We start from the raw sequence: 12,265 nt of genomic DNA on the forward strand, positions 1-12,265 counted from the left end.
GGGGGGTGGGGAGTGGGAGGGATACTGGGATCCCTGGTGGTGGAAAATGGGCACTGGTGGAGGGATGGGTATTCGATCACTGTATAACTGAAACCCAAGCACAAAAATTTGTAAGTCTACAACTGCACCTCATGGTGTTTCACTAATAAAAATCTAAAAAAAAAAAAAAGAAATTACCTCCCTTCTTTCATCCAAAAGTATCATTTTATTTTTACCTAATCACTCTATGTTCTTTTCTTAAATAACAAAGGTATCTAATCACCAATTAACAGATATTCAGTATGTGGATAAAAATGAAAATTATAAAAAGAAATCTCCAGACAAGACTGAAAGAGTAAATGCAGCAGGAGAACTCTCTTGAGTTCTAGTCTCATCATTCACTCACTTCAGATAATTTCTCTTGACCTGATGACTTTTAGGAATATTATGAAGATAGGCAGAGAGAAGGGGCATATAATACCTGAGAAAATCTGCAAATCTAGTTTCATATTATTCCTATCTCTGAGGAAGGCTAAGAAATGCTGGTTGTAGGTAAAGGTAAAGGTAAAGACCCTCCCGTTGATCGTCGATTTGCTCGAGCGGGCCCAGTAACGTCTCCATTGGAGACTTTGTTGTTACTGTGTCTGGCATATCGAATACTCTCGGTAGCTTGCCGGGCTCTCCGAGAGGGGCGGAGGAATCGAACTCGGGTCGGCCATGTTGGCCGCTTGTAAGGCGAACGCCCTACCCGCTGTGCTACGCTGGTTGTAGGGGCTGGGTTTTTGCCTTGTATGCATCCCACTCAGATTCAATATCCTACACCACCTCAAGCCCTCAGAGTTGATCTCTGAGAGTCTACCCAGAAGTAACCCTAAAACCATGAGGGTTGGCCCCCCACACACAAAGCAAAACAAAATGCTGGCTATATCTGAATGGCATAATCCTACTTTACCTGAGAAACTCAAACAAATGATCTCTGCTGGAGATAATCTAAGGATATCAAGGAGAACACGATTGTAAACAACCAAAGTTTTCACACTGAATCAGAAAAGGTCAACAGGGCAGAGAGGTAAGAGCAGTTGAAAGAGGACTAAAATACTCAGAGGTCGAGAGCCTAGTTATCAAATTGGAATTACAAGGTCTAAGAACACCCTTTATCACTCACTCCTAGGACAGAACACTTTAAAAAAAACTCTTGATTTAATGCTTTAATTTATGCTTGCTACAACATTTTCTCTAAAGAACCAGACTAAAATAAAAAGCATATTTTGGGAATTGGGGGAAATGACAAGAATGTTGGAACGTCTTGTCTCTTTCATTACAAGAAGAAACAAACAAGTACGTAAAACTGTCAACAAGTAAATAAAAAATATGTTTTAGGGTTAATCAGTAAGGAAAAATCCTTCTACTCCCAATAAAGACAGATTCATGCTATATTTATAAATATCAAAGAGGAAAAAAATGTGGCGAAGGCAGGGGAGGGGTATTAGGGGTGCTGGGAGTGGAATAAGTGGGAAGAATAAGCAGAGGAGGACCTTTGGTGATGTAAGAGGACCTGGAGAAAAGTCATGGTCGCCCAGCTCTGGACTCCAACGCTGGACAAACCCAGCAGCCCACACCTCTTAGTACGAAAGAAATGGAACCATTCACATACTGAGATACTTCAGCGCAGATCATTCCTGCCCAGTTGGCATCAAGACTTGAGTATCTTCTTTATGATAATTTAATATAGCAACAGTTTGGAGGGGTGATAAAGACACAATGAAGATGAGCAAGATAATGGCAAGGTTGATTTTGATTTTTGTTTCAATGAACTGGAAATGTGAATTTCAGGGTTTGACCTAAAATAATGAGAAAAACAATGGAACTCTTTGGAACTGAATCCGTCATCGGATAACTTTCTTATTGCTACACATACTAACATAATTTATAAAAAGAAAGAGGTTGTTTTTATTCTTGACGGAGAGATGATAGCATTACAGAATCTTTCTGACACTGGTTGCCGTAGGTTTATTTGAAAATACAAATATAACTCTTCCAGGAAAGTGTGTGTTTTCTTTTTAATTAATAAAATATCACATCTCTTTTTTAGCCATCTGAAACATGCTAAGATTTATTCAGGTGGTTGTAAATTTGACTAAGATGAGAAAGAAGCCATAAGTAGTAAAAGTTGCCTGTTGTGAGGCAATTGTTAGATTTTTTTTCTGGAGTTGGTGGTGGGGTGGGCATCAGGTTGTGGGTCTCCTGAATGCAAAATATACACCCTCATCCCTTTGAGGCAGACCTCCAGTTCAAGCTTTCTCTTCATCATCTCATTCTTTTTTTTTTTTTTTTGCTTTTTGGGTCATACCCAGCGATGCTCAGGGGTTATTCCTGGCTCATGCACTCAGGAATTACTCCTGGCGGTGCTCGGGGGACCATATGGGATGCTGGGAATCGAACCAGGGTCGGCCATGTTGGCTGCGTGCAAGGCAAATGCCCTACCTGCTGTGCTATCGCTCCAGCCCCCATCACGTCATTCTTAAGTTATAAAGTATTATCATTGTACAGATAAAAAATGTAAGTAGAAACTATTCAATTTTTAGAATTGTGAATTTTTAGAAAAGAATGGAATTTAAAATGAGAGCTGTTGAAAAATATTTATTTCTTAACTCCCATTCTTATGCTATTTCATCAGATATCAAGGGATTGCGTTGCAGTTTCTCTTGAATTTGTAATCCAGGTTCCCAATTAAAAACTTAAGAGTGACTTCCACAGGGAATGATTATTATGCTAGTATTTCATCTCCCTCTGGCCTGTTGGAACTGCTTTTTAAAACTTTCCCCTCAAGTACACAGAGAAGGGGAATCTATGATTTCAAACATATCTCCACTATTGCTAAACATTAAAAAAATGTTTTGTCTTTGCCAAATAGATCTTTTCAACAATGATCCTGCCATACAAACAAAGCTGCAAGAAATGTCCAACTCTCCTGGTAGAAAGTGTTTTACTGCTAAGATGCACAGGCTCTGGTCCTCTAGAAACACCTCCTCTTAGAGAATCTCCTTAAGACCTGTCCCCCCTGACCCATATGCAGACCACGGGAAGCCAAAACTGATGATTTGCAACAGATTGAATTTATTATTCCTTTAAGTCAGAAGTGAAACATATTCAGCTGGGAACTGTTACCCTGAACCAAACTGGAGCAGTTAAATTCTGCAGCCAAAGTTCATGTGTACTGAGGAGCGTTCAAAACCTTGTCCAGGGGCTGGAGTGATAGCACAGTGGGTAGGGCGTTTGCCTTGCACGCGGCTGACCCGGGTTCAATTTCCAGCATCCCATATGGTCTCCCGAGCACCGCTAGGGGTAATTCCTGAGTGAAAAGCCAGGAGTAACCCCTGTTCATCGCTGGGTGTGACCCAAAAAGAAAAAAAACACCTTGTCCAAAAAAAAAAAAGTAGCTAAATGATGTCAATCACTACAAAGAAATGGATTATAATGCTCCTGGTACTAAAGACAAATTAAAGATTATCTGAAAAAGAGACACCATGGTCTGGAATCTACAAATTTATCTTGAGTGTTTTAAGAGTCTACAAAGCCCTCCCTGAAATTAAATAGGAAAAATCTGAATTATGAGCTTTCCTAAGGTGATTGTCTTCCTTTATTTAAATTCCTGAGTTTTTTTTTTTTTTAAGAACTCTTGAAGGATGTGGGCACTGTCAGTCACTGGATGGCTCTTCTTCTAGAAGCTCAAAGTTGATCCTGAACACCAGTCTTTGTGGAGCTTGCAAACTTAATGAGTGCTAATGGGGTATTAACACAAGGTCAAAGGAAAAATCTGAAACTCAGGAAATTTTCAGGCGGCAGCACACCTGAGCAAAGTATTTCACATCATAAAGACTTTGCTGTTAACCCTCCACAGCAGGGGAATCGTTTGTGATCAAGACGAGTTTTAATAGAATCCCTAATCAACACAGCTGCAGAGAGCTTTTTACATCTTCTATTCCAGATGGTGTCATTTTATCAGACTTCCCCTCCTTGATATGCTCTGTTAATTAAAGTCCTTGGTGTTTGTTAATGGAAGATTTGTGCCGCAAAAATGACCATGGAACAGATGCCAGGAAAGTTGTCAAAAGGGCTGGGTAACTACCCAACTGCTGCTCTGGGGGACTATTTCATTCACCCACACTGAATACTCATGGGAACTAAATATCACCTTTGCATCTACTGCACTTCTTAGAAGGGGGGCTAGGGGTAGGAATGGGGGGGGAGGGGAAAAACAAGTTAGCTCTTTGGTCAGAAGCCTCTACTTTGCAAGGAATAATCAGCATTGAAGCTATCCTCCCCGTTTCAAGTACAAACATATAAGATAACACGTATTTCTGGCTTTCTTTTCCTGTAACTCCACATTCACTAATGGATTTGCGTTTATGTTTGCTATAGACCTGCAGTTCAATAAACCTTGGTTTCCTACTGTCCCTCTTGTTATGTCAGCATCTATTTGCATCTAAAATGGCAGCTCTAGCACTCAGAGGTTAAAGGGGTAAAAATGGTGAGATGCCATTCAATAATACACAGAGTACTCAAAGCTATGGTGGAAAGTTCCCAGGATGATCTCAGCAAGAGATTGGTGGCCGAGGAGTCTCCCGCCCTTCCACGCTGGATGCAGTTCCTTAGCATCACTGGGTGTGACATCCAAACCAAATCCTTGTCCCACCTCCGAAGTGCTTTGAATCCCCGAACTAAAAATCTGCAGAGGGGAATTCTGTGTACATTTGGATATAGTCTAGTCTTTTGGAAATATCAGAACACTGTCTCCTACTCACGCTTTCAAGAGAAAATCCAGGAAAGTCTTACACTAAATAGCTTTTACTAGAATATAGAAAAATAAAATGTTTTAAAAAACAGAAGGTCCTATACAAATGCTGCATCTTTTTATTTTATTTTTTTAAATAATCAAGTTCTCTCAGGCATTCATAAATTTGTGGAAAGGTGGAAAGATGAAAAAATATAAAACCTAGTAATTTTGAACTGTCCTGTCCTCCCATTGTTCATCGATTTACTCAAGTGATCTCAGTAATGTCTCCATTGTGAGACTTCTTGTTACTGTGTTTGGCATATTGAATACTCTCAGTAGCTTGCCGGGCTCTCTGAGAGGGGCGGAGGAATCGAACCTGGCTCGATCGGGCTAGCTGCATGCAAGGCAAATGCCCTACTGCTGTGCTATCACTCTATAAATTTATTTGATACCTAGTCCAAATATGTATTTTTTTCTTGCTTAATAAAACAAAATTCACTTAATTGTTGTTTGGTAGTATTATCTAACTCTCATAAACAGAAAAAACTTCCAATAAATTATGCTTTTTAATGATTTATAAAAATATTTTATACAGAATTTTACATCAAAATTTTATATTATATTTCAATATATTTTTATTGCCATTATTGATAAAACTGTAGATGTTCAAGGTTAGCTATAAGTATAAGAAAGAGCTTCTTACAAAAAGGCACTAAATTATTTACCAAATTATGAAAGCCAAGCAAAAACTAGAACTCCAACTGTTTCTATACCACACTTACTATAAAGTTCAACATAATGAGCTCTAAAAATCTTTAAATATATTCCGAAATCTAACAGTTTCTATCTATACATATACATATAGAGTATCCTCTGTATTAAAAGAATTATATATCAAAAGAATGTTTCTATAGATAGTTTCTTCCTGTGGTTAAAAATTGAGTTGCTTATAGTTATAACAATCAATAGTATTTCAGAGCCAGTAGGAGCTTCTTACTCTAATAAAAATTTGCAAAGAGAATAGACACACTGCTCCAAAGTCAATTTATATGTCCCTTCTTGGTCAGGCACACAATAAATCATGCAAAAAAAAAAGGTTTGAACTACCTTTAAAAAGTCAAGCTGGGCCAATGGCAAAGGGATATTGTGGCTATAAATTTTTGAAACAAAAACACGCTTCAACACCACGACATAAAGAGATATACACAAAGCGAGAAGAGAAGAATATAACCCAGTAGCATAAATTTCTAAAATTAGCAACACAGCAAACCTATGGAAATTGCTCTCAATTTGTAGGTATCAAAATGCTATTTATCTTAGCTTCCCGGTGGTCTAATGAAAGCGTTAGGAAGCCCTTATGCCCTTCACCCAGCAATGCAGATCCTGGAAAGTATCAATCAGAAAGCAAATAAATGAAGCTTTATTTCAGTTAAGCCATGTTATCAGAAGTTCTGTACCGTTTAAAATTAGCTCTAATATCTTTCTAGTATCTTGAAAACTGTGATCATTGAAAGCTCCACTAATACAAGAGTTGATCACAGTCATTTGCTCACATACAAGCCCGTCATGGATGGAAACAAGACCCAGATGAAACTGACGTGAATGAAACACAAAATACAGCAGTAAAGAGCTCCAGGTTGACCTCTGCATCAGACAATGAGAGTTAACACCAATTAGTGTTAACACCTAATATATTAGATATATTATTTGATTTTGCATTTTGCACCAAGTTTATACACCTCATCACTGCTTTGCAAATGTAGAAAATAATTCATGAGTATTAAGTGACATCCATAAGCTTTTTTCAAGAGTTGAGTACAGAATCATTGAGCAAGTCAGTCTAACCCCTCCACTAATCTGGGAGTGACACCCCTTAATCCCCTTCCCCCCGCACCACCAGGTACGACCCTCAAACGAAAAAACAATTTGTTTCAAAAGAAAGAAGTTGAACCATTTCTCAGGACATGTGACTCTGTAGCTTATAAGCTGCGCACCTTTCTGTGCTTCCAAATTGCATCCGTCTGGTGGTGCTGAATAGCTAAAATCATAGCGTTGGTTGTTTGTTTGCTCACTTTTAGCAAAACCCAGTGGGAACTGAGGGCCGCTCCCCACTTGGCGCTGGGGGACTGGTCTCAGAGGTGCTCTGGGGACCAGGTGGTGATGGCGATCAAACTCGTACCTCCACTGCACAAAGCACAAAGTCTTTGAGCTAGCCCTCTAGCCAGAAAGTCTTATTTTTTTTTTAATGGGGGGAGTCATACCCAAAGGTACTCAGGTTACTCCTGGCTCTGCCTTTAGTGCTCAGGGGCCCTATGTGGTGGCAGGGATCAAACCGGTCAGCCAAGTACAAGACAAGTGCCTCACTCGCTGTACTGTCTCTCTGACCCGAGATCAAGAGATCAAACCTTTTTTTAAAAAAACTCAATACTATAGCTTTTAGACAGGGGTAGGGAGTGGGTGGAAATTATCTTCACTGAGGAGAAACAGAAATAAAATCTTATTTGGTCTTTACAACGACGTCAAAGAGACACTATTAAGATGTCCTGAGTGGTTAAGTATTTTGATGAAAACCCTCAGAAACCAATAAATCAGGGCTACCAAATCTTATTCAAATGTTGTCAAATGGATAGATCCTAGCCAACAAATTTCACCTACTTAAAAAGATATTTCATATATTCTGATCTTCAAAAATTTGACATAATTCTATCTAGCACCACCTTTTGTGAAATTGTTTAGTCTAATTATTAGGTGATTGCTATAGTGAATTTTTTTGTGTCTTTCTGAGTCACACCTGGTGATGCTCAGAGGTTACCCCTGGCTCTGCACTCAGGAATTATTACTGGCAGTGCTCAGAGGACCAGATGGGATGCCGGGGATCAAACCTGGGTCAGGCTGGCCATATGCAAGGCATACAGTCTAACCACCATACTATTCCTCAGGCCCCATATACTTTATTTTTTAAAGTTTAACTTTAGGCACCAGGGTATACAATATGAGGGTTATTTCCTTTATTTTTTTGATTTCCAATACACTATTAATAATGGTTACACATGGACACTATCCCAACACCACACACATCATCAGTGTCTTGTCTCCCTCCTCCAAGGACCCCAACTCCCTTCCCTTTAACGCCCCCCAAACAATTGTGAGTTCCCCTTTTCTGTTGCCTTTGGATCTCTGTTGCAATCTCATTGTGAATCTGTAAGTCCCGCATTCTGAATCTGTCCCTTTCATTCAGACCAACTTCAAGGGTGCATGATATTATTGCATGACAACCCCTGGCTGCATCAATGTTGCTACAAATTGCGTGATTTTGTTATTAGAGCCACATAGTCAAATGTCTATTTGTCAATGAATGTCCAGGCTCATAACTTATTAGTGTTACTGGCTTTCCATATATGTATTAATTTCATGGAGACCTTGCAGGAATTTTGTGAGAGTAGCCCAACTCAAGTAAATGTATTGGAGTTGTGGTCTTGTCCTTCATTCTTTGGGTCATGTGACACACAGGTGAATTAATAGTCCATTCACAGAATCTGGTTAATATGATGCTGAGGTAAAACTTACTTCCTGACTAGAGGGCTCATTTCTGGCTGCTGCTTTCAAAGCTCATGGTCTGACAGGGAACAATCACATAGTTCTCAAAGGATTTCTACAGTACCAAGGTTTATATTTCCCAAGATATAATTGGCTCTTTGACTTTAGAGGATCTCACAAAACATGATCCTTGATGTACCTGGAGGAAGGTACTCTGCATATATTTAAATTTTAGCTTGGAAACAAAATCCATATAACAGAACAATTCATCAGTCCTATGAAAAAGAGAAGCTTACATTAATCATATGGAAAATTGTAGGCCACATTTAAATTGCAATTAGACTTGACACTATTTTTCTGGCTTGTACTTAAAATTAGATCAAACCCAAAATATATATGGTCATTAAAATGATTATTTCATGTTTCTTAATCACAAAAAAATAAAGGTATGTGGAACCTCGAGAGACTTTGTTATGAATCAGGAGAGCATTCTAATAGACAGTAGAATTAAGTTTAGCAAATTTATCGCTTATAAACTTAGTCTTACAGATGTTTGCTATTTTTGAAGAACCAAAAGGAAAGGGGAAAAATGAAAATCTATAAAAATATTTACAGTTTAAAATTACAGGTTATCAATAAACCAATGACTGAGACATACTTCATCTGCAATTTCTACATTTATCCTGAAGCTGCATTTATATGCTTTAGAAATTTTGTTATTATGTATTTTATGGGAAAAAACCTTTTAACTTGAATTATTTCTTAATGTGAACTATCCTTTTCTCATACTGAAAAATTTTAACTGGAAGTATCAAATGGACGTCACATATTTATTTTGTGGAAGTCTAGGGAATAATCTACCAGTTCTATGTATTTCTTAGCAGCTGGAAAATGTCCAAATTATATTAATTCCTTTAAATATCATCACAAGTAATGATTTGTCGAACCACCAGGGTGATCTCAAGAAAGAGCCATTTCATCGCCCACAGAAAGTGCTTCATTCTAGCCCTCAATAGTCACACTTCCCCCCACTGCACCTCCTTGCAATCATAGCTGGGTCCTCGACAGTAATCTTGGCATTCCAAAAATGTTACATAAAATGGAATTGTGCTGCATATTGCCATTGAGATTTCTTTTTATCACTCAACATAATACCTTCCGAATTCACCCTATTTTGCAGTATGCTTTTGGCAATAAAAAAAAGACTTTGATTCAAATTCTAGAAGCTTGTAAAAATGACTTAAAAAACAAAGAAGTCCCAAGATATCTAAGGAAAAGTTTTTAAAGTTATGCAAAAAAAAAAAAACCTTTATAGCTTTTCTCTTCAATAACAGCAGCTATGTTGTTCCAAGTTGGTTGTTTTACCTAGCAACAACCCACTTTTGTGGATATGGCACTCAGATGAGGGGAGGGATAGGAAGGGTAATTCCAAATAAAGTGGAGAAAAGTATTACATCATTCGCTGGTCACACTGATTTGGGAATGGCGTGTGGCGAAAGTCACGTAATAATCAGAGTCAACAATATTCCGTGATGTGATTTTCATTCCAATTGCCAAGAAATTTGCTGCTGGATTCATTGAAATACTGTATGGAAACAGTCAGCTCAGAATAAAGCCGCTCTAGAGGAAAGCATTACTGAGAAAGGAAGAAAAGAATATCCTACTATTGTCATCTGACATTTTCGAGTTTACTATGGTAGCTGAATACTCATCTCTGTTGCCTGCTCTGTGAAGTAGGTCTGGTTCCTTTACAAACTGTTTCCTTCCCATTAGACCCAGAAATACCACTCCTGGGAATATATCCCGGAGAGGCTAAAAAGTACAGTTGAAATGACATCTGCACTTCTCTGTTCATTGCTTCACTGCTCATAATAGCCAAAATCTGGAAAAAACCTGAGTGCCCGAGAACAGATGAGTGGTTAAAGAACCTTTGGTACATCTACACAATGGAGTACTATGCAGCTGTTAGAAAAGATGAAGTCATGAAATTTCCATACAAGTGGTACTACATGGAAAGTATCATGCTAAGCGAAATGAGTCAGAAAGAAAGGGACAGACATAGAAAGATTTCATTCATCTGGGGAATATAAAGTAACAAAATGGGAAACTAACCCAAGAATAGCCGAGATAAGTACCAGGAGGTTCACTCCATGGCTTGGAGGCCAGCCGCACATTGCTGGGGGAGAAGGCAGCTTAGACAGAGAGGGGAGCACAAAAGGGGTAGGGGTGGCGCAAGGGATGCTGGGAACATTAGTGGTGGAGAATGGGCACTGGTGAAGGGATGGATGCTCGATCAAATGTAAGCCCAAAAGTTTGTAAGTCTAACTGTACCTCGTGGTGATACTGTAGCACTGTAGGACTGTCCTCCCATTGTTCATCAATTTGCTCAAGCAGGCCGAGTACTGTCTCCATTGTGAGAGATGTTGTTACTGTGTTTGGCATATGGAATACGCCACAGGTAGCTTGCCAGGCTCTGCCGTGCAGGCGGGATACTCTCGGTAGCTTGCCAGGCTCTCCGAGAGGGGCGGAGAAATCGAACCAGGACATGGTGATACATTAAAAAAAAAAAGTTTCCTTTGCCAGTTGACATCATGTTTTCAGCATCAGGGGCTGTGTGTGTGTGTGTGTGTGCGTGTGTGTGTGGCGGGGGGAGAGGGTAGGAGTTGTCATGGTGTGTGTGTGTGTGTGTGTGTGTGTGTGTGTGTGTGTGGCGGGGGAGGGGGTAGGAGTTGTCATGGTGTGTGTGTGTGTGTGTGTGTGTGGCGGGGGAGGGGGTAGGAGTTGTCATGGTGTGTGTGTGTGTGTGTGAGAGAGAGAGAGAGAGAGAGAGAGAGAGAGAGAGAGAGAGAGCGAGAGAGAGTGAAGGGGGGCACCAGAGAGGAAGTGTTGAGGCATTTGGTTCCAGGCTCCTGTGTCAGCCTGCAGGCTCCAGGCTACTTGTAACTTCTTCAGCATCCACTTCCCACATGTCCACAGAGCTTTACCAGCCTACCTCCAATTCACTGTTTTTTTTTTTTTTTCAGAGTGAAGCTGCTACAATATGCAGTGACTTGAATAGGAGCCGGCAGCTTCTCTTGTATCTCCTCAGGCAGTTCTGCAAGCAGAGTGCCTCCAAGGAGACTCTTCCCTGCAAAATTGCTGGCTGTCATTTACAAGCAAGTTGAAAAGGGGGGACTTCTAGAAAATTCTGCCGGAGCAGCACAGCTGGTTGTTGAGTCGTCCAGTGAGCCACAGGTGGACGTTTCCCTAGAAGGCGTGGCCCTCAGCTGGGAGTGGGCTTGCCCTTGGGTGTTCAATGCACCCTGGGAATCCTGGCTGCTCTCTGGAGACACTCTTTCACTCTTGACTGTTCCTTTTTATTTCTTTGTATGTTTTGGATTTGGTGGAGGGCACACCTAGTGCTGCTACTATGTCTATGCTTAGGAATCACTCCCGGAGAGGATTGGAAACCATCTGTGGTACTGGGAACTGAATCTTACTTGGCTGTGTGCAAGGAGAGTGCCACACCTACTGTATGATGTCTCTGGCCCTCGAGTGAGTTTTCACTCTGACTAGCCTATCCCACAACATAGTACTGCTCTGGAGTTAATAATTCTCACACTCACATTTCCCTGCTAAAGACACTGTGTTTTTTCCTTTCTTCATTAGAGTCAGACTGCTACTTCCCAACTAATGTATAAGGTACCACTGCATTATGGTACCACTGTATTACTATCTCACTTTAGTAGTATAATAAATGTGCCATCCATTTCCTTTGTTTTTTTTTTTGCTCATGTTGACTATCATTATTTTTCTATAGCTAGTGCTAAAAGATTTCCAATTAGAAGAGTCAGAAAAGTAAGAATGGTAATATAAAGAAAATAATATTAGAAAGTCCAATAAATAAATATAGACTAGATATTCACATATAATTAATACGAAGTTCAATCTAGCAAGCTTTTTCCAAGTTATACATGAATGTAACTTGTTCAG

At 39.7% G+C, this 12,265-nt stretch overlaps 1 protein-coding gene across 3 annotated transcripts in view; it reads right to left on the reverse strand.

Annotated features, from left to right (window-relative positions):
- The window catches only part of ARHGAP24 (Rho GTPase activating protein 24), a 750,703-nt gene that overhangs the window by 176,555 nt on the left and 561,883 nt on the right, over positions 1-12,265 (reverse strand). The window lies entirely within an intron of this gene.

Source organism: Sorex fumeus, unplaced genomic scaffold, assembly GCF_029834395.1.
Source record: "Sorex fumeus unplaced genomic scaffold, SorFum_2.1 ptg000013l, whole genome shotgun sequence".
NCBI lineage: Eukaryota > Metazoa > Chordata > Mammalia > Eulipotyphla > Soricidae > Sorex > Sorex fumeus.